Genomic DNA, 17,923 nt, shown 5'->3' on the forward strand with positions numbered 1-17,923 from the left:
CCTCGTCCCATCGAGGAAGAAGAACAGCTGTGGCTTCAATAGGGCTCAGAGTCCGTGTCCAGAGTTTCTGTCCCACATTGAGACAGTCTGACACAGCATCCGGCTGGCTTAGCTTGTGTTCCCTGAGGCGGTCCATCACTCGATTGCATGTGGGGCCACAGGGCCACAGGGCTATGCGGCTATGGAGGGAACGTGAGTGAGTGCAAGAGGACCACAGAGCCGAGAACCAAGAGAGGGAATTCCTTTAAGCCTTAATTTTGCTACTGTTAATGAATCGTAATGTAAATATCTGTGTTTTCTGATGGTCTTCGGCTCTAGCAGGGTCGCCTAAGACCATCAGAAAACACAGATATTTACATTACGATCCATAACAGTAGCAAAATTACAGTTATGAAGTAGCAACGAAAATAATTTTATGGCTGGGGGTCACCACAATATGAGGAACTGTATTAAAGGGTCGCGGCATTAGGAAGGTTGAGAACCACTGCTTTAAGGGATTATGAATTCCCAAATTGCCATGGGCTTGCAGTGGCCACTCCTGTTCTGGCCAGCCATCTCTGTCCCCAGGTTTGCCTGCGAGCCAAGCGCCTGCCCTGTGTCATCCAGCTTCACTGGGCATCATCTGTCTCCCTTCTGCTGGACCCCTGGGGAGTGAGAAATGCAGCTTCCTGGTGCAGCTGCCCACACGATGTGCCTGTATGTCTGACCTTCCTCTTGCTCCTTTCCTGTCATTAATGACTGGCCCATGACAGCGGTATCCAATCGGCAACAGTGTGCTCGGTCTCATGGTTTAAACCACGGGTTTACTTCTATCTCTCACTTTCTTTCTGCAAACTTCACTCCCCGGACACGGAAAAGGCCTGCAGGAAAGCTCGCGTGTTATACACAGACACAGAAGTATCTTCAAATACTGCTGTGGAGGGAGAGGTACCACTCGCTTGCCTCACAAGGAGGCAGAAAGGCTGTCCTTTACATCACGGGCCCGGGGTGCCGCAGGGGCTGGCTGTGGGGAACGCCCAGGGGACCCAAGAGCCATTCAGCTTTGCTGAGTCATGTCCGCAGTGCTGGCTGGAAGATGCTGGCAGGGCTCTGGCCGACAGTCTGAAGACATGTAGCTGCTTTGAGAAGGTTAAAGGGGGCAACCAACCACAAAGTAGAAAGCAAAACACAAGGCTGACAACATTACAACACCCATTACCTCCACTTCATTAGAAAAAAGCCCTAGCTGGCTTGGCTCAGTGGATAGAGCATCAGGCTGCGGACTGAAGGGTCCCAGGTTCAATTCTGGCCAAGGGCACATGCTTGGGTTGTGGGCTCGATCCCCAGTGGGGGGTGTGCAGGAGGCAGCCGATCAAAGATTCTCTCTCATCATTGATATTGCTATCTCTTTCCCTCTCCCTTCCTCTCTGAAATCAATAAAGAAATATATTTTTTAAAAGAAAGAAAGGAAGGAAGGAAGGAAGAAATGAAAGCAAAGAAAAGGGAAAAAAGAGTCATAAAAACTAACCCACTGATTTAAACATTTACCAGCTACTATGGTTGATATTGAAAATATAGATACATACTGGCTTGTGCCAGTTAAGGCACGTCATGTCTATTGTTTCTAACCCCTTTGAGAAGTGCAATAATACCAATTAAAATCTATGTGGGATTATAAAAAGAACGATGGCCTTTATGAATCTGCTGGGAAAAATGACAAAGTTCAGGGGGGAAAAAACTAAAAATAAACAATTACTATTGATGTTCATGTAACTAGAAAACAAAAAGTCCAGCCCTGGCTAGTGTGGGTCAGTGGGTTGGGCGGAGTCCCACGCTTGCAAATATACTTTAGATTGCTCTCCAATTTTATTCTTAAAATTTGTTTAGTAAAACTGGTAGAACAGGACCACCTTGACAAAGGTGGACTTAAACTCAAACAAATACTATTAAAGAATTAAGTTTAATGAAATTGTGATTATTCACCTATCTTCAAGATCATTTGGCAACATATAATTTATAAAATGTATTTTAAAACATGTCACACCTGCCATTGAAAAAACATTATAGGCATTTGGCTGGTGACATAGTATAGCTTTTCTATTTCTGTATCTTTTCTCTGATAGTAATATTAAAATTAGTCTGTATTCCATTCATTAATCCAAAAATATTTCTTGATACTTAATTATGTGTCAGAATTCTGTGCAAAGTATAAAGAAATCTTTTATTTTCCCGAATGAGCTTACAGCCTGGTGGTGAGATAAATATTACATATTAAATAAATAAGTTTTATGAATAATGAGCTACAATTGTAAAGAAGATGCCAAGTCCACTAGTTGAGTGCATAAACTGGCAATTTGATGGCACACAAATTTCTTATGAGAGACCAAAAACTAGACTTACAAAATAAAATGGTAAAAGATTAAAAGCTTGCTACAAATACTCTATGATACATGGAATTTGGAGACTGTTGTTAAATTACATAAACGGATATACTATAAAGCTGGAATAAGACAGGCACTTATGATGATGAGTTATACCAAAGTTGGCGATGCTCAATGAGTAAACAAATGCCAATGTTAATGCAACATTTAAAGCAAAAAAAAAAAAAAAGATATATGAGTTAAAATTTGTAGATTTTTGAGTTTGCTTTCTCACTAGGACTTTTAGTCAAATTATTCAAGAGTTTACAGAGTTAGGAATGACCCCAGACGAGCTGGGATTGCAGAAGTGTCTATGGCAGAAGAAGCTATTAACTGGGGAGACAAATGCCTCTCTGGGTGCCAGTCTTCTCAGCTCTAAAGTGAGGCACTGAACTGGATGATCGGAGCTCCCTTCCAGCCTTGCAGCTAAACGCTGCAAATGACTGAAGGAGACAGGAAGGCCGTGTCTCTCATAACACACGCTCCTGTAAGGCTCTGACCTTAGGAAATTAGGCACTTGTGTCATTTAATGCTTTGTCCTTTGTCTGCAATGAATTATAATTTATCAGATATTATTAAAGCAACTAGAGGCCCGGTGCACAAAATTCGTGCACTGGTGGGTTGGGGGAGGGTCCCTCAGCCAAGCCTGCCCCCTCTGACAGACTGGGAGCCCTCAGGAGCTGATGGGGAGTGGGCCTAAGCTGCAGTCTGGCCTTCCTCTGCAGGAGGTGACTGGGCTGATCAGGGGAAAGTGCCAGCCCCATCACCCTGCTGCTGCAGCCACTGTCAGCCATCCCAGCCGCCAAGGTGTTTTCATCAACACCTACTCCAGTCCCTTCACCATGAAAAAATGACAGCTTTCTTTAGGCATTTTCAAGATGTGTCTTTCATAGGATATGACATTTCTTTTCTTTCTTTTTCATCCTCACCTGAGGATATGTTTCCATTGATTTTTAGAGAGCTTGGAAGAGAGAGGGAAAGACAGAGAGAAACATCAATGTGAGAGGGACACTTTGGTTGCCTCCTGCGTGAGCCCTGACCTGGGCCCTGGCCAGGAAGGAGCCTGCAACCTAGGTACATGCCCTTGATCAGAATCGAGCCTGGACCCTGTGGTTGGCAGGCCGAGGCTCTATCCACTGAGCCAAACTGGCTAGGGCAGGATATGACATTTCTTAGCCCCTCCAGCAGCAGACCTTAGTTTTTCCTCCAGGAGTGTGGTGGAAAAACCCTAGATCACCTTCTTGGATTCTTATTACTCAAGTTACCAAGAACACTGTGAGAGGCAGTGTACAGGGAGCATAGCCAATGAGCGGTCAGAAAAGGTGTTTCCTCTGCAGCTCATGCGCAGAGGACCCCCTGCATTGTGTCCACAGGGCTTCTGTCCACTGGGCTGGGGGCATGCCCCAAGCCACACTGCGGGGGGCTGCCGGGGTCACGCCCGCAGCCCAGCGGCCCCGCGTTCTGTCAGTTGGGCTTCTGTCTGCTGGGCCGGGGGTGTGCCCCGAGCCACTCAGCAGTGGCTCTGAGCACGCCCCCAAGCCAGTGGCCTGTGTTCTGTCTGCTGGGCATCTGTCCTCTTAGTGTGTCCAAAGCCGCGCGGCGGCAGCTCAGAGCTCACCCCTGGCCCAGCACCTGCTTTCTGTCAGCCGGGTTTCTGTCCGCTGGTCCGTGGGCGTGCCCCGAACCGCAGGGAGGCGGCTCTGAGCACACCCCCAGCCCAGCGGCCCACGTTCTGTCTGCTGGGTGTCTGTCCACTTGGTGTGTCCCAAGCCGCGCGATGGCGGCTCAGAGCTCACCCCTGGCCCAGCACCTGCTTTCTGTCAGCTGGGCTTCTATCCACTGGGCCAGGGGCCCAGAGTTCTGTCCGCAGCCCTTTCTCCCTCTGTGGCCTGGGCATGGGACGCTAGCGTCATCACCATTGTGATGATGCCAGCATCCCGCCCTGGCGCTATGGGCACTCTTTGTAGTGGAGTGACAGTTAATTTGCATATTACTCTTTTATTAGATAGGATTAGGTATCTCTTTAAAGAAAACCAGTAGCTGAATTATACTGATATTTAGATGTAAGGTTTATTTTGAGAAAAAAACATATGCAGCCCAGCAGGAGTGGCTCAGTGGTTGAGCATCGACCTATGAACCATGAGGTCCCAGTTTGATTCCTGATCAGGGCACATGCCTGGGTTTCGGGGCTTCATCCCCAATAAGGGGCATGCAGGAGGCAGCCGATCCATGATTCTCGCTCATCATTGATGTTTCTATCTCTCTCCCTTACTCTCTGAAATCAATAAAAAAAATCCAAAGAATCAATATAACATGAGTTGATACCGATTTGTAAAATTGTAAGGACATTACATAGGTGTATATATATATATATATATATTAAATGATATATGGAAATATATATTCATCTTTCTACACACAAGGTGAGTGTTTTTCATGGCCCGACACTTTACTACCGTAAGAGAGTTCTGAGAGTTGCAGCTATGGGTAAAAATAAATGTTTGCCTTTTTTGCTAAGAATAAAAGGCCACACTTCCCTCGGAAAGATAACTGAGCACCGTGTAATGTGTGCATGGTCTCTGGCACACATGGCCGAGCCCCGGGATGTTTGCATCCATCTGTTGGATGCTCGGACGTTTCTGTCCATCACACAGCAGATGCTGTTCAATCAGCATCTTGGCTCCCTTCCCTGACTTGCTGGATCGAATGGAGGCAGTTAGGGGTTCGGAGGCAGGGCTTCGTTTCTAGGGGCCCACTTGTCCGTGCAGGCGCTCCCCTATCAGCCAGGTTTCCCACCTCCTGGGGGCCAGAAAGCTGCCCTTAGCTGGATCCAGAGGCCCCTCCCAGACCACGCATTACCGCTCTCCATGTTTCTCAATGTTTGGTTGGTCCAGGAAGTGCTAGAACAGGAGTCAGACTTAAACCTAAAACTCTAGATTTGACCCGAAACAATGAAACCTACAGGTATTTCTAAGAGCTTATTATGTACCATTAAACAAAGTGCTTTATATGTTTCTCTTTTATTTAATGTTTAAAATAACCATATGCCAATGAGAAGGTGAGGTTCAGAGAGGTTCAGTAGCCAGTCAAGGTCATACAACGGTGGAGCTGCCAGACCTGGCCCCCCATGATTCCACACTGCATTGCTTTGCTCAGGTCATAATAGATTGGTGGAGCAGAAAAGAGGGAGAGTAAAATAATTTAAGATGGAGTCGTCATCTGGTTCCTTAGGGAAAAAAGAGTAAGGTATTTATGGTACAAGGGTCATTGCTTTACTGTTCAGGAAAAAGCCCAGTTAGCTCCTCAACGCATAGCATACAATAAGACTAATTAAATTTTATGAGATTAAAAACCCAAAACTAAAATACTTAAATAAAATATGTAAATATATTTGATTTATACTGACTAAGCAAGGAACTTCTGATCACATGTGTGAGAAATATAAAATGCAAATTAAAAATTTGATTTGACCTTAAAAATCGGTGTCCAAAAAGTAAAAAAAAAAAAAAAAAAAAGTAAAGATGAACCAGCAAAGAAAATTGAGAGGAAACGGAATATTCAGAACACATTTTTGATATGATATATTAAAATTTCATTTAAATCTTAGCACACTAAATATTGGCAAAAACCATGAAAAATAAGCAGGAAACATAAACACAAATGTAATAAACATAGAAACACATTGAATATGAAAACACGTGCTATTATTTTTAAACTTTCAAAAATTAACAAAATTATAAAGCTATGTTGGTTAGGTTGAAATATTCCCAGGTATCAACAAAGCAACTGAACATTATGCCTCAAGCCTCCTTGAAGAAACCATAATTTTTACCCTAAACCTTTACCGTTAATTGCTTCTTTAAGGGCATAGTAGGAGATATGGTTAAATATTTATTTCCAGCTGTGTTTATCATTGCATTGTTTATAATCAGAGATACAATAAGAATATGTGAGTATTGTATATTGGCAATGTAAATAGTATAATGTCAGCAACACTATATAGTCTACAAAACCAGAAACTGAGTCCCACCCTGAGACTTTGAATGTCTAACCTCTCTGCATCTCTGTTTCCTTAGCTGTAAATAATTAATAATAATAATAATAATGATAATAATAGGATCATATACCTCATGCAATTGTTTTGAGAGTAAAATATTAACATATATAATAATACAACAGTAACTAGTACAAATGATTATTGTTCCAAATATTGTCATTGTCATTAGTATTTTGATTATGATTATAATTTTATGGTACATGAATAGGATGCATTTTTATTCAGCCAAAAATGTCATATTCTTAAATAGTTGAATGACATGAAATAGCTCTTAAATAAAATGTTGATAAGGAAATATATAAATTATATAAATGCTACTTTTCAACTTTAGTAAGCAACTTATATTTATAGATTAGAGACGATGGGAAGGAAACTTATGAAAAGATCAACAGGGGTTATCTCTGGGATTGGTGGAACGCTGAGGGATACAATTCACTATTTAACAGAACAGAGAGGGAAAATCTCAGAGCCATCTCAGTTGATACAGCACACGCATTCGGGAAAATCAGCATTCACTCGTAATAATCCTCAGCAAATTAGTAGTAAGAGGGGAAACCTCTAACCTCATATATTGCATTTATTTAAAAACCTACAATTAGCATCATACTTTATGGGCAAAATACTGAGTTGTTAATTGTTTTTCCCCTAATTGAAAACAAGGCAATAAGTTATTAAGAGTGAATTTTTTGCATTTCTCCTCTCAACACTCCTATTAACATTATAATAAAAGTCCTATAAATCAAAGAAAAATGTATAAAGACAGAAAGATTAAAAATGAAGAAGCGATTAAACCATCTTGACTTGTAGATAATGTGATTGTCGATGCAGAAATTTTCAAATGAATTATATAAAAATTCACCTAAGTCTATTAGGTGAATCTATTCACCTAGATTTTATCAGCATTGCAGGATATAAGGTCTACACACACACAAAAATAGTCTCTTGTATTTCCATATGCTGCCTATAAAATAATTGCACACTGTAATTGTTTAAGTTCCATTTAAATTAGCAATCCCCAAAGAGAACTATTTAAGGTTAAAATGTAATTGGGCATTCACATGCAAAAGTACGAATCTTGATCCATATTTCACACCATTTATAAAAATTAATTAAAAATGTACCATAGACCTAAGTATAAATCCCCAAGCTATAAAACTATCAGAAATCATAAAAGAATTTCTTGATTGTAAGTTAGAGAAAAGTGTTTTGTTTTTTAGATAGGACACAAAAATCATAAACTGTAAAAGAAAACATGGATAAATTGGACTTTGTTGAAATCAAAATTTTCCGCTCTTTGAAAGGCATTGTAAAGATAAACAAAGAGACAAGGTGCATACTTGGAGAAAATGGTTGCAAAACACAAATCCAATAAAGGACTTATATTCTGAATATAAAAAGAACATTCATAATTCAGTAATAGAAATAGAAAGTGAGCAGATGATTTGAGCAGACATTTCATGACAAAGAGATATGGCACGAAATAAGCATGAGGAAAGTTGTTCAATATCAGTAGACAGTCAAGTTAAAACCAAAGATAACACCACACACATCAGAATGGCTGTATTTAAACCAAAATGATGACACACAATGTTGCCGCCATAATTGGTTTGTTGCCTTGACCAGCCTCTCTCTGCTGTGGCTACTCCCCATGTAGCCACTGAGGGAGAAACAAGAAAAAGGCGTATGAAAAGACCAGCGGTTCCCAACGTGGGTACATACCCCACAAGGGGTCAGTTTGATTTATAAGGGGGGCAAGTCAAGAATGAGTTATTAACAGTGAATTTTTTGCATTTCTTATGGCTCTAGGGGCCTCATTACAGTTTATAGATATATATTGTGACATATTTATGCATTTCACTTCTCTATTGTATGTTTTGAAACTTTATCTGCTTTTTTATCTCACTTATATTATTATTTTTAACAATTTCTTAGTGATGTCTTCCTCAGTACTCCAACTGTCCTTTCATTCTTTTATTTTTCTCTTTCATGGATGCCATGATCTTTGGAAGCTTGTTTAGACCAAGTTCATGGCCTTTTAGGCTTCCTCCTTGTGAATAGGAGTTCACTTTTTGAATAATAAGAATTCTATGTCACGGGTGTGGGGGGGACGGCATCAGGATGTTAGAGATGCTTAGGGGGGAGCATGGCCAAAAAAAAGGTTGGGAACCACTGGTCTAGACCCTCCTTCACTTCCCATCCAGAGCACCAAAATGCCCATGTCAGTCAGGATGTAGTCTTCGTCTTGGAAGCAGGACATGTGGGTAACAGTCCTGGTTCTGTCACTTATCAGCTTGCAATCTTAGCCTTTAGTTTCCTCACCTATAGAAAAAGATGCTGAGTCATGGTTCCCCAACTTGGCTGTGTATCAGAATTTGTTAGAAAGTTTATTAAAAAATATAGGTTCCCAGATGCCACTGCGGGCACAGAGTCAGAATGATCAGGTGTGGAGACCTGGGAGGGATGTATTTAATAAGCTCCCCAAGTTTTTGTGCATCTATCTAACCTTTGTCTAGCATTCAGGGACCTTTCAGGAGGTGAACTAGGGGGCAAATGCTCAATGCAGGAGCTGTCCCCTGGTGGTCACTGTATTCCCACAGGGGGAGTGCCGCTCAGCCAGAAGCCGGGCTCATGGCTAGTATAGCAGCAGTAGTGGGAGCCTCTCCTGCCTCCGCAGCAGCGCTAAGGATGTCCTACTGATGGCTTAGGGAGCGGGCCTAAGCCATCAGTCAGATATCCCCTGAGGGCTCCCAGACTGTAATAGGGTGCAGTCCGAGCTGAGGGACCCGCCCTCCCCCCCCCCCAGTGCACAAATTTTGTGCACTGGGCCTCTAGTTCTACAATAAAAAGCTGAATATTTCACAAGGAAAAAAAAAAAGGGAAAAGAAAGTGGTATAAATCCTGGTAGAAAGTTAATATGAACCAGCAGTTCTTTTTCTGTCTAGCAGAGCTTGTCATGAGGGAATTGAAAAGCAGAGAAGTGCAGGAAACTTCTAAGTGCTCTCAGACTTCCTCGTGTAAAACCCACGGCCATGCTGAGGCAACTGTAAGAAACATATATTTTTAATGAAGTCCCATTAAGAGCAGACACCGAGCCGGGGAGCTTTTATGTGTTTCTTTGCACATGACTGCTGGTCCCCGGGTGCTGTCTTCAGGGAAGCTCGCCCTTCTCCTAGCGGCCCCTCCTCCTGCCGATCACGTTCACTGGGACCACAGGGCAAACATCAAGAGACATTGCTGCCATGGAAGCAATAATGCCTTCCACCCAGCACTGGGTTCTGAGTCCTAGCGAGGTAGCGCACTGCCTTAAAGAGAGTTCGCTTACATTATAGTTTAGCAGATGTGTTCAATAACAGAGCAAAAAAGAAGAGGAAAAGAAAGAATAGCACATGCCATTTATTACTTTATGTATTTACTTATTTAGAAATATTGTTGGTCAGAAATCAGTCAGTTGCCACACTGTTAGGCCATTCCTTCCATTGTTTCAAAGAAACTAGAAGACTTTGTGTTCTGATTGTGGCCCCCAAATTCTGATTCCTGGGCTCCAAGGGGAGCTGGTTCACCACCTGTTTCTGCCTCGACAGGACTCCTCCACCTGAGGACTGGCTCCTCCAGTGGCCCTGGGGTCCGGGGTGTGACTCTGGGGGCTGGCTCCCGCAAATAAGAACCCCTTGGAGCCCTTCTAGGAGTTTTCACTTCGAAGCACTCACAGCTGGAGCACCAGGCGACCTGCCTCCTCGTTCTCCCGCCACTGCCTTCTGCATAAACACGGCCATTTTTCTTGGCTCCCCTGCGGCTTATCGTTCCTATCCATTAAGTGAAGCCAATCAAGCCTGGTTCTGTGACTATCTTAGGGATTAGCTGGACATGATGACAAGCCTCCTCACCTCCTGACCACTCTGAAGTTGGGCATTTTCGCATGAGCGACTTCGGAGGCAGAATCTTGCTCCTAAAACCCTGGCTGCCTCTGCTTGCTGTTTATTCTTGGATGGATGCAGTTGCCTGCTTCCTGTGATTTCTGTTTATTGCTTCTTAAAGCCCTGGTCCTGCATAAACATCCCATGGCTGCTGCGTGCTACATTTCCCAGCTAGTCTGCGTGCCTGTCAGACCCTTCACTCACGTATTCCTCATTCCTTCCCCAGTTATTTATGTCCAGCTGCTCCTCGCCATGGAACACGCTTGCCACTGTGGAGACCAAGATGAAAAAGGCATCTCTTACATCAAAGGGAAAATTCTATTAATCACTATAGATCAGCTCTAGCTACCAATAGGTTTCCTGTGGAGCCTTGAAATAGAAGGTAAAACAATGTGGGAATAACTTAAAAATAAAAGTTGCCTCGAGGTAGCATTTGGTCTCTAAGACAAAAGATTGAGTACCGGCGATATATGTGAATGCTGGTCGCAGGATGAACAGGTGAGGAACGGGGCGTGGAAGGGAGGGAGACAGTAATGGATGTGTGACGGGGGCTCTGCCTTGCAGGGGACACTCCAAGGAGCCTGTAGAATGCAGCTCAGAATTTTCCCACCAAGAAATGGGAGAGCTGGAAATATTTACCCACTGACTGCTGCTCCTCTTTGGTTGAGGAATGTTCTCTGGGTATTGAATCCTGGATTCAATGTTATTTCAAAAAAATAATTTATAATTTGAAAATCTGTGTTGGTTAGTTCCAGGTTGCCCCTGACCTTGAATTGACAAGTTCCCCTGGGGCCAAAGAAAGACCTCAGGATCTCCCAAATAAATCTGTACTGATAAAAGCCTAGGTGGACCTCGCACTCTAGTGCGCCGCCCTCAAGTCATAAGAAGATGACCGCCCCCACGTCATCACAAGATGGCTGCCACAAGATGGCCGTCATCACATCGTCACAAGATGGCCACCCCACATCATCACAAGATGGCCACCCTCACATCATCACAAGATTACCACCACAAGATGGCCAGCAGGAGAGGGCAGTTGGGGGCGATCAGGCCGGCAGAGGAGCAGTTAGGGGGGAGATCAGGCTGGCAGGCAGAAATGGTTAGAGGTAATCAGGCAGGCAGGCAGGCGAATGGTTAGGAGCCAGTACAATTGGACTGCTGACCTGTTGTTCTGCTGACATTGTCCTCCCATCAAAACCATTCTGCCAGGCTATCTTAAAGAAGGGCCCCGATTAGCACTCTTCACAATGGCTTAGGTCAGTAATGGGCAACCTTTTGAGCTTGGTGTGTCAAACTTTGCCAAAAAACTGAGCATAACTAGGGTAGTGTGTCACTTTGAGGAAAAAACTAACTCCAAGACTCTAGTCGCAAATGTTTCATCCTCAGGAGCAGCAAATGTTTCATCCTCAGCATGCGGCCGCGTGTCATCACAAATGGCTACACGTGTCAGTGCTGACACGCATGTCATAGGTTTGCCATCACTGGCTTAGGTTTTTGGAAGAAAAACACACACATTTCAATACTAAACAACTTTACAGATTCAGGTTTAAAATAATTTATAATTTGAAAACCTGTGTTGGTTAGATTCTGCTTGTACTAGTCTATAATTCTAATATGTTTTTGCTCTGGTGCCCTTACCATTTATGACTTGCTCACAAAAGTCTAGAGTGCTTGAGAGTCGAGCTAAGGGACAATGGTTCAAAAGGTATTGGCAGAAGCAATTTGCTGCGACCAGCTTTAACACCAAGTGCACAGTGAGAATTCCAGTGGTCAGAAGAGCAAAATGAAATCCAGTATAACCCTTGCCCTAAAAATAATTGTCTAAAATGTTAAGTTCAAAGACTATGTGGGTAACCTGAGGCCTTAACCATACTTGAAAATTGGAAATGGCAGCTATAATCTGAGGGGTAAAACAAGTTTGTACGGTGTCCAGGCTGTGTGACAGCAATTATTTCCTCTGGTCAGAGAAATTACACTGGGTAATTTTCCGTCCCCGTTTTTCAAGCTAATCGCACTCAGGTTGCTTCAAGAAGCCTGTCCAGACCACAGGCATACGACTATTTTAATATTTTTATCCTTAGTGAAGAGTCAGACACCTGACAACTTTGGGACTCGGAGGAATGTGTATCTGAGTGTTTTAAGAATATGAATGATTTATGAACAATTCAGCTATGAGTCCTCAAAGCAGGTTTCCAGGGTCACCAAGTCGACTCTCCAGGGCTGCCCTAAGCAGCTCAATATTTAAGGGGCTCCTCGGGAGATCCGGTCGCTCGCAGAAGTCAGACTGCTGATTAGCTTTGTAAATGTACAAAAGCAAAGGCACGGCCAGCACGCTCACGCTAATCATGACACCAAGAGCTACCATTTATCAAATATCTACACGTGTCAGCTTCGCGCACCATCTTTCATTTAATCCTCGTAGCATCTCTAAAACACCGTGACAACTCACGCGTTTACGTGTTTGGAAACTGAGTAAGTGGCAGCCAGGCTTCTTACTCATATCGATTCTCATTATGATGTGTCACTTGGGCATTGAAAGGTGCTCATCTTTAACGTTAATGGTAAGGCAGCTGATACAGTGATCAGATCGTTATAAAAGCTACTTGATCATTACCTTCTCAAGGCCTCTAATGCTTAGATCGATAGGTCCTTTCCAAGTTAACAAACATAAGACAGGATTCCTTTCTTTAATAAGCTTACAATTTAGCCCTAGCTGGTTTGGCTCAGTGGACAGAGCATCAGTCTGCGGACTGTAAAGGTCCCAGGTTCAATTCCGGCCAAGGGCACATGCCCAGGTTGTGGGCTCGATCCCCAATAGGGGACAGGCAGGAGGCAGCCGATCAATGATTCTCTCTCATCATTGATGTTTCTATTTTTATTTTTTTTTATGATTGATGTTTCTATCTCTCTCTCCACTCCCTTCCTCTCTGAAATCAATAAACATATATTTTTTAAAAAGCTTACAATTTAGATTGAGAATGCTAGCATGTAGAGAATAAAATTAAAATGACATCAGAGAATAGCCAAGTGCTGGATTTTAGAGGATGGCCAAGTGTATCTAATGGAAAGAGTAAGTGGTAGAACATTCAGGCAGTTAACATTTAAGACAATCAGTTGAGTTTTGCAATCCTTTTCTAAGTCACACGTGCTTAAACCATGAACTCATTTGTCATCCTAACCTTTGAAGCCTCAAATTATAATTGTAATGTCAGGTACAGTAATATACAAGAAATTACACTGCCCTCTTTGCTTGACACTTTGGCAGATCTCAAAGGTGAGAGATCACCTATTCTGTCTCCATATTTTACAAATGAAGAAACTGAGGTTTGAAATGCAAAGTGATTATCCAAGGTCACTCAATTTGTCCACCACAGTTCAGTGAACAAAGTTAATTATTAGCAGGCCTGGAATTGGTTCCCAGCCTCGCTCATTGCCCTTTCAGAAGGAACACCAGAAGGGATATACTTTTTAAAAGAAAACACTTCCTTAAAGTCTTCCAGGAACACTCAATGGAAATGTGTTCTACATTCATATCCCTTCAGATTATGTATTGCTTTGCTGCTTCCACCTCGGAATAACATGGGATTTATAGGCAAGAGCAAGGAGGGAGCAGAAATATCACATCACCGTGCATATAATATACAGCAAGTCCATAGCATCTTTCTCCTGACAATTCACTATGCTTTGTAAACACGGTTTTATTAAGCTTCACAGCAGGGGAATCTAAGATGGACCAAGGCAAGAATTGTCAAAAGAGACCTGTGATGCTTGGGAAATGAAATAGAGGTGAGGATGACCTTCCTGTGGTCGTTGCTGCTTTATTGACCTCAAAGGTGGGTTGGTCCCCTTCTAGAAGCTGTACATTGTATTAAAGACGGTGGCCTTTCGTTTGCAATTGAGACATAACATTTTTAAGTCAAAGATATGTCCCTCTTTGCCTTAAATCATTTTTTTAAATCTTTTTAACTCAGAAAACATCTATGGAGCAAGTACATATTAAGGCACTTTGGTACATACTGTGGTTTAAATAAAGAAATAACAAAAAATAGATTAAATCATATTCCCCAATAACAAGTAGCCTACAGTCTAGTAGAGAAATTAAGAAATTTACAAAATCACTGTTATTCAAAGCATAACATGATAAATGCAATTTTAACAGCATGAAATAGTATTTAAAGATTTATAACACATGGAATGACTACCCAAAGAGAGCTGATTTTTTTGGCTTACTATCAATTAATCTCAAAGGTTAAAATTTAGGGATATGAATATTATCCTATTTTGCCTGCTTATATTACCCTCATTTTATAAATAAGTTAAGTTTTAAATGACATAACAATCAGAATTATGAAAAGTATGAGGTTAGAAGGGATAGACAAAAAATTGGATGATAAATATGAGATCTAAAGTAATATTAATAATATGGAGGGATGGATTGCATATAATAAGACTGTAATGAAAATAAATTTAAAGTTTTATAACAGAATGCAAAATAATCAATGCTATAATTTTGTAAATCTATATTCACAATTCATTTAGAAATATCTATAATAATAGTTACAACAACAAGAAGAACAATAAATACCACTTACTGAATTTGTACTATGGCCAGACACTCAACCATAAGTTATATATATTTATATAAAACTAGTGGCCCGATGCACGAAATGTGCAGGGCAGGGGGGGTGGGGGGGGGGGCGAAGGAGTGTCCCTCAGCCCGGCCTGCAACCTCTCCAATCTGGGACCCCTTGGGGGGTGTCTGACTGCCAATTTAAACTGGCAGTTGGACATCCCTCTCACAATTTGGGACCTCTGACTCCTAACCGCTCACCTGCCTGCCTGCCTGACTGATCCCCCTAAACACTCTGCCTGCTGGCCTGATCGCTCCTAACCACCTCTACCTCGGCCCTGCCACCATGGCTTTGTCTGAAAGGTCTCCCAGAAGGTCTCCTGGTCTAATTAGCATATTACCCTTTTATTAGTATAGATTTCACTTCATCCTCACAATAATCTATGCAGTGGACAGTATTATTGTCACCGTTATCCTCATTTTATAGGTTGGAAAAGTAAGCGTTGGGTAAGTTAAGTAACTTGCCTAAGGCCAACTTAGTTGCTAAGCCTATAGTTGAAGCATGATTTGTTTTTAAATCATCTCCCTGTAATAACAGTCTTATTCTTGACATACATTTCATGTAGGTTATCTGTTTCTCCATAGTAAGCGTTGCATTGTATTCTCACTGTTGAGTGCATTTATACTTTATTCATATAAGAAAATGAGTGTGTAAATATGACTTTGGAAGACAAGTTCAAAATATTGGTATATTTCATGTGACAGCATAATATGGTCTTACGAAATATTTAATGTCATAGAACACAAACTACTAACTTTTAATACCCAGCCAAAATAAAGTATAAGGACTGGGCCTTTTAAATGAAAGTGACGCCAAATGTCCTAGTCATAAAGCCACAGAAAACCGAGTCCCTATCAATGGGCTCAAGCTGAGGACTCTACATTGTTCTCTCAAAAGTTGTATAGATGCACCATGGACTGGAGCTTCAGAGCCCTCTCTCTCAGGAAAGACAGAGGTGTCCATGGGTAGTGGGATAACTTACCGTTTGTCTCTCATTCCCCCCCTCCTCATTCCAAGCAGAGGAGGTTTAAGCCAAGGATGAAAGTGTAAGCTATTTAAAAATATGCCAAAACTGGTTTGGCTCAGTGGATAGAGCGTCAGCCTGCGGACTGAAAGGTCCCAGGTTTGATTCCGGTCAAGGGCATGTACCTTGGTTGCATATCCCCAGTAGGGGGTGTGCAGGAGACAGCTGATTGATGTTTCTCTCTCATCGATGTTTCTAGCTCTCTATCCCTTTCCCTTCCTCTCTCTAAAAAATCAATAAAATATATTTAAAAAAACGTAAAAACAGTCTACCTGCCCTGGCCAGTTTGGTTCAATGGAGAGAGTGTCAGCCTGTGGACTGAAGGGTCCCAGGTTCCATTCCAGTCAAGGGCACGTACCTTAGTTAAAGGCTCCTCCCTGGCCCAATCCCTAGTCAGGGCACGTGCAGGAGGCAACCCATCGATGTGTTTCTATCACATCGATGTTTCTCTCTGTCTCTCCCTCTCTCTCCCACTCTCCCTAAAAATCAATGAAAAATATCCTCCGGTGAGAATTAACAAAAACAAACAAACAAATAATAATAATCTCCCTCCTGGCTTTGCTCTGCTAAGAGGGTATTATCACAAGTAGCACAGAAACCCTAAGAGAAGGCAGACACGGTTCCCGTGGTGGATGGAGAAGAGAAATCTCGGCACCCTTGAGTGGTGAGGACAATTTCACTCGGTAGCAGCCCCTCTGGCCTTGGGGAGGTGGCGGGAGGCAAAGACGTCCAAAGGATGGGCTGCCTGGGAAGCAGGGCTCCATCCACTCGCTCATCAATTCACTCAACCATGTTCCTGAGACGCTCTATGTGCCCAGAGCTGTAGCGACACTTGGGAATGTCACCATAAAAATTAATACTCACGGCCCCTCAGGACCTTAGAGACTACCTGGAAAAGACAGACAATTGTATTGACCATCATAAATAAATAGCCTTTTGTTTGCAGTAGCTTAAATCGGTGCTCCTTCTATGCACATGAGCCTGACTGTCAGACTATGGTGGCCCCTGGGTGAACATAGCTGATTAATATTTATTTATTGAACCGGAGATCAATCCATTAGTCAGCAGTAACTGGACAAGGCCAATCTCAAGCTGATGGGTATAGGAAACTTTAAGGCAGGGGTCCTCACACTTTTTAAACAGGGGGCCAGTTCACTGTCCCTCAGACCGTTGGAGGGCCAGACTATAGTTTAAAAAAAACTATGAACACATTCCTATGCACACTGCACATATCTTATTTTGAAGTAAAAAAACAAAACGGCAAAAACACCCGCATGTGGCCCGCGGGCCGTAGTTTGAGGACGCCTGCTTTAACCCTTTGCACTCGCTTGCTTTTTTCTCGATTCCTTTATTCTACTCGGGATTTAATTTTTTAAATACCTCAGATTTTACAAAGCGCGGCAGTAAAATAAAAAACTGGAGTTTCTTTTCATACAAACTTATTTATTTGGATTTTTTTTATATTTCAAATTATTGATACATTCAAAGAGTAATTTTAATCTCGACATCCGAGTGCAAAAGGTTAAGGCATAACTTCAATTGCGAATAATGGTGTCCAGCTGCAAGGGTTTTGTTTTCTCAGGCCCTGCCCCTCCTGGCAGGCAGTGGGCACCTCCTTGCAAGGATGATCTGCAGTCCCCGGCCCAGCACAGCGGCCTACCCCTAATCAGCTGCAATCATCAGCGAGATCCTTTACCATTTGGCTATAATTAGACCAGCTTTCTTTTTAGCAATTCATTAGCTTGACACTTTGCTTTCAGAACCAACAGCCTCAATCACAATTCCTCTAAGTAGTGGCAGGTTGTAAACCGGAATGAGAACTATTGGTAACAAGAAGGAGGAAAAAAGAAACACAAGAATATGGCTCAGTTTCCCTTCTCCCTCAACCTGCAAACTGC

The sequence above is a fragment of the Eptesicus fuscus genome, chromosome 12, assembly GCF_027574615.1.
Source record: "Eptesicus fuscus isolate TK198812 chromosome 12, DD_ASM_mEF_20220401, whole genome shotgun sequence".
NCBI lineage: Eukaryota > Metazoa > Chordata > Mammalia > Chiroptera > Vespertilionidae > Eptesicus > Eptesicus fuscus.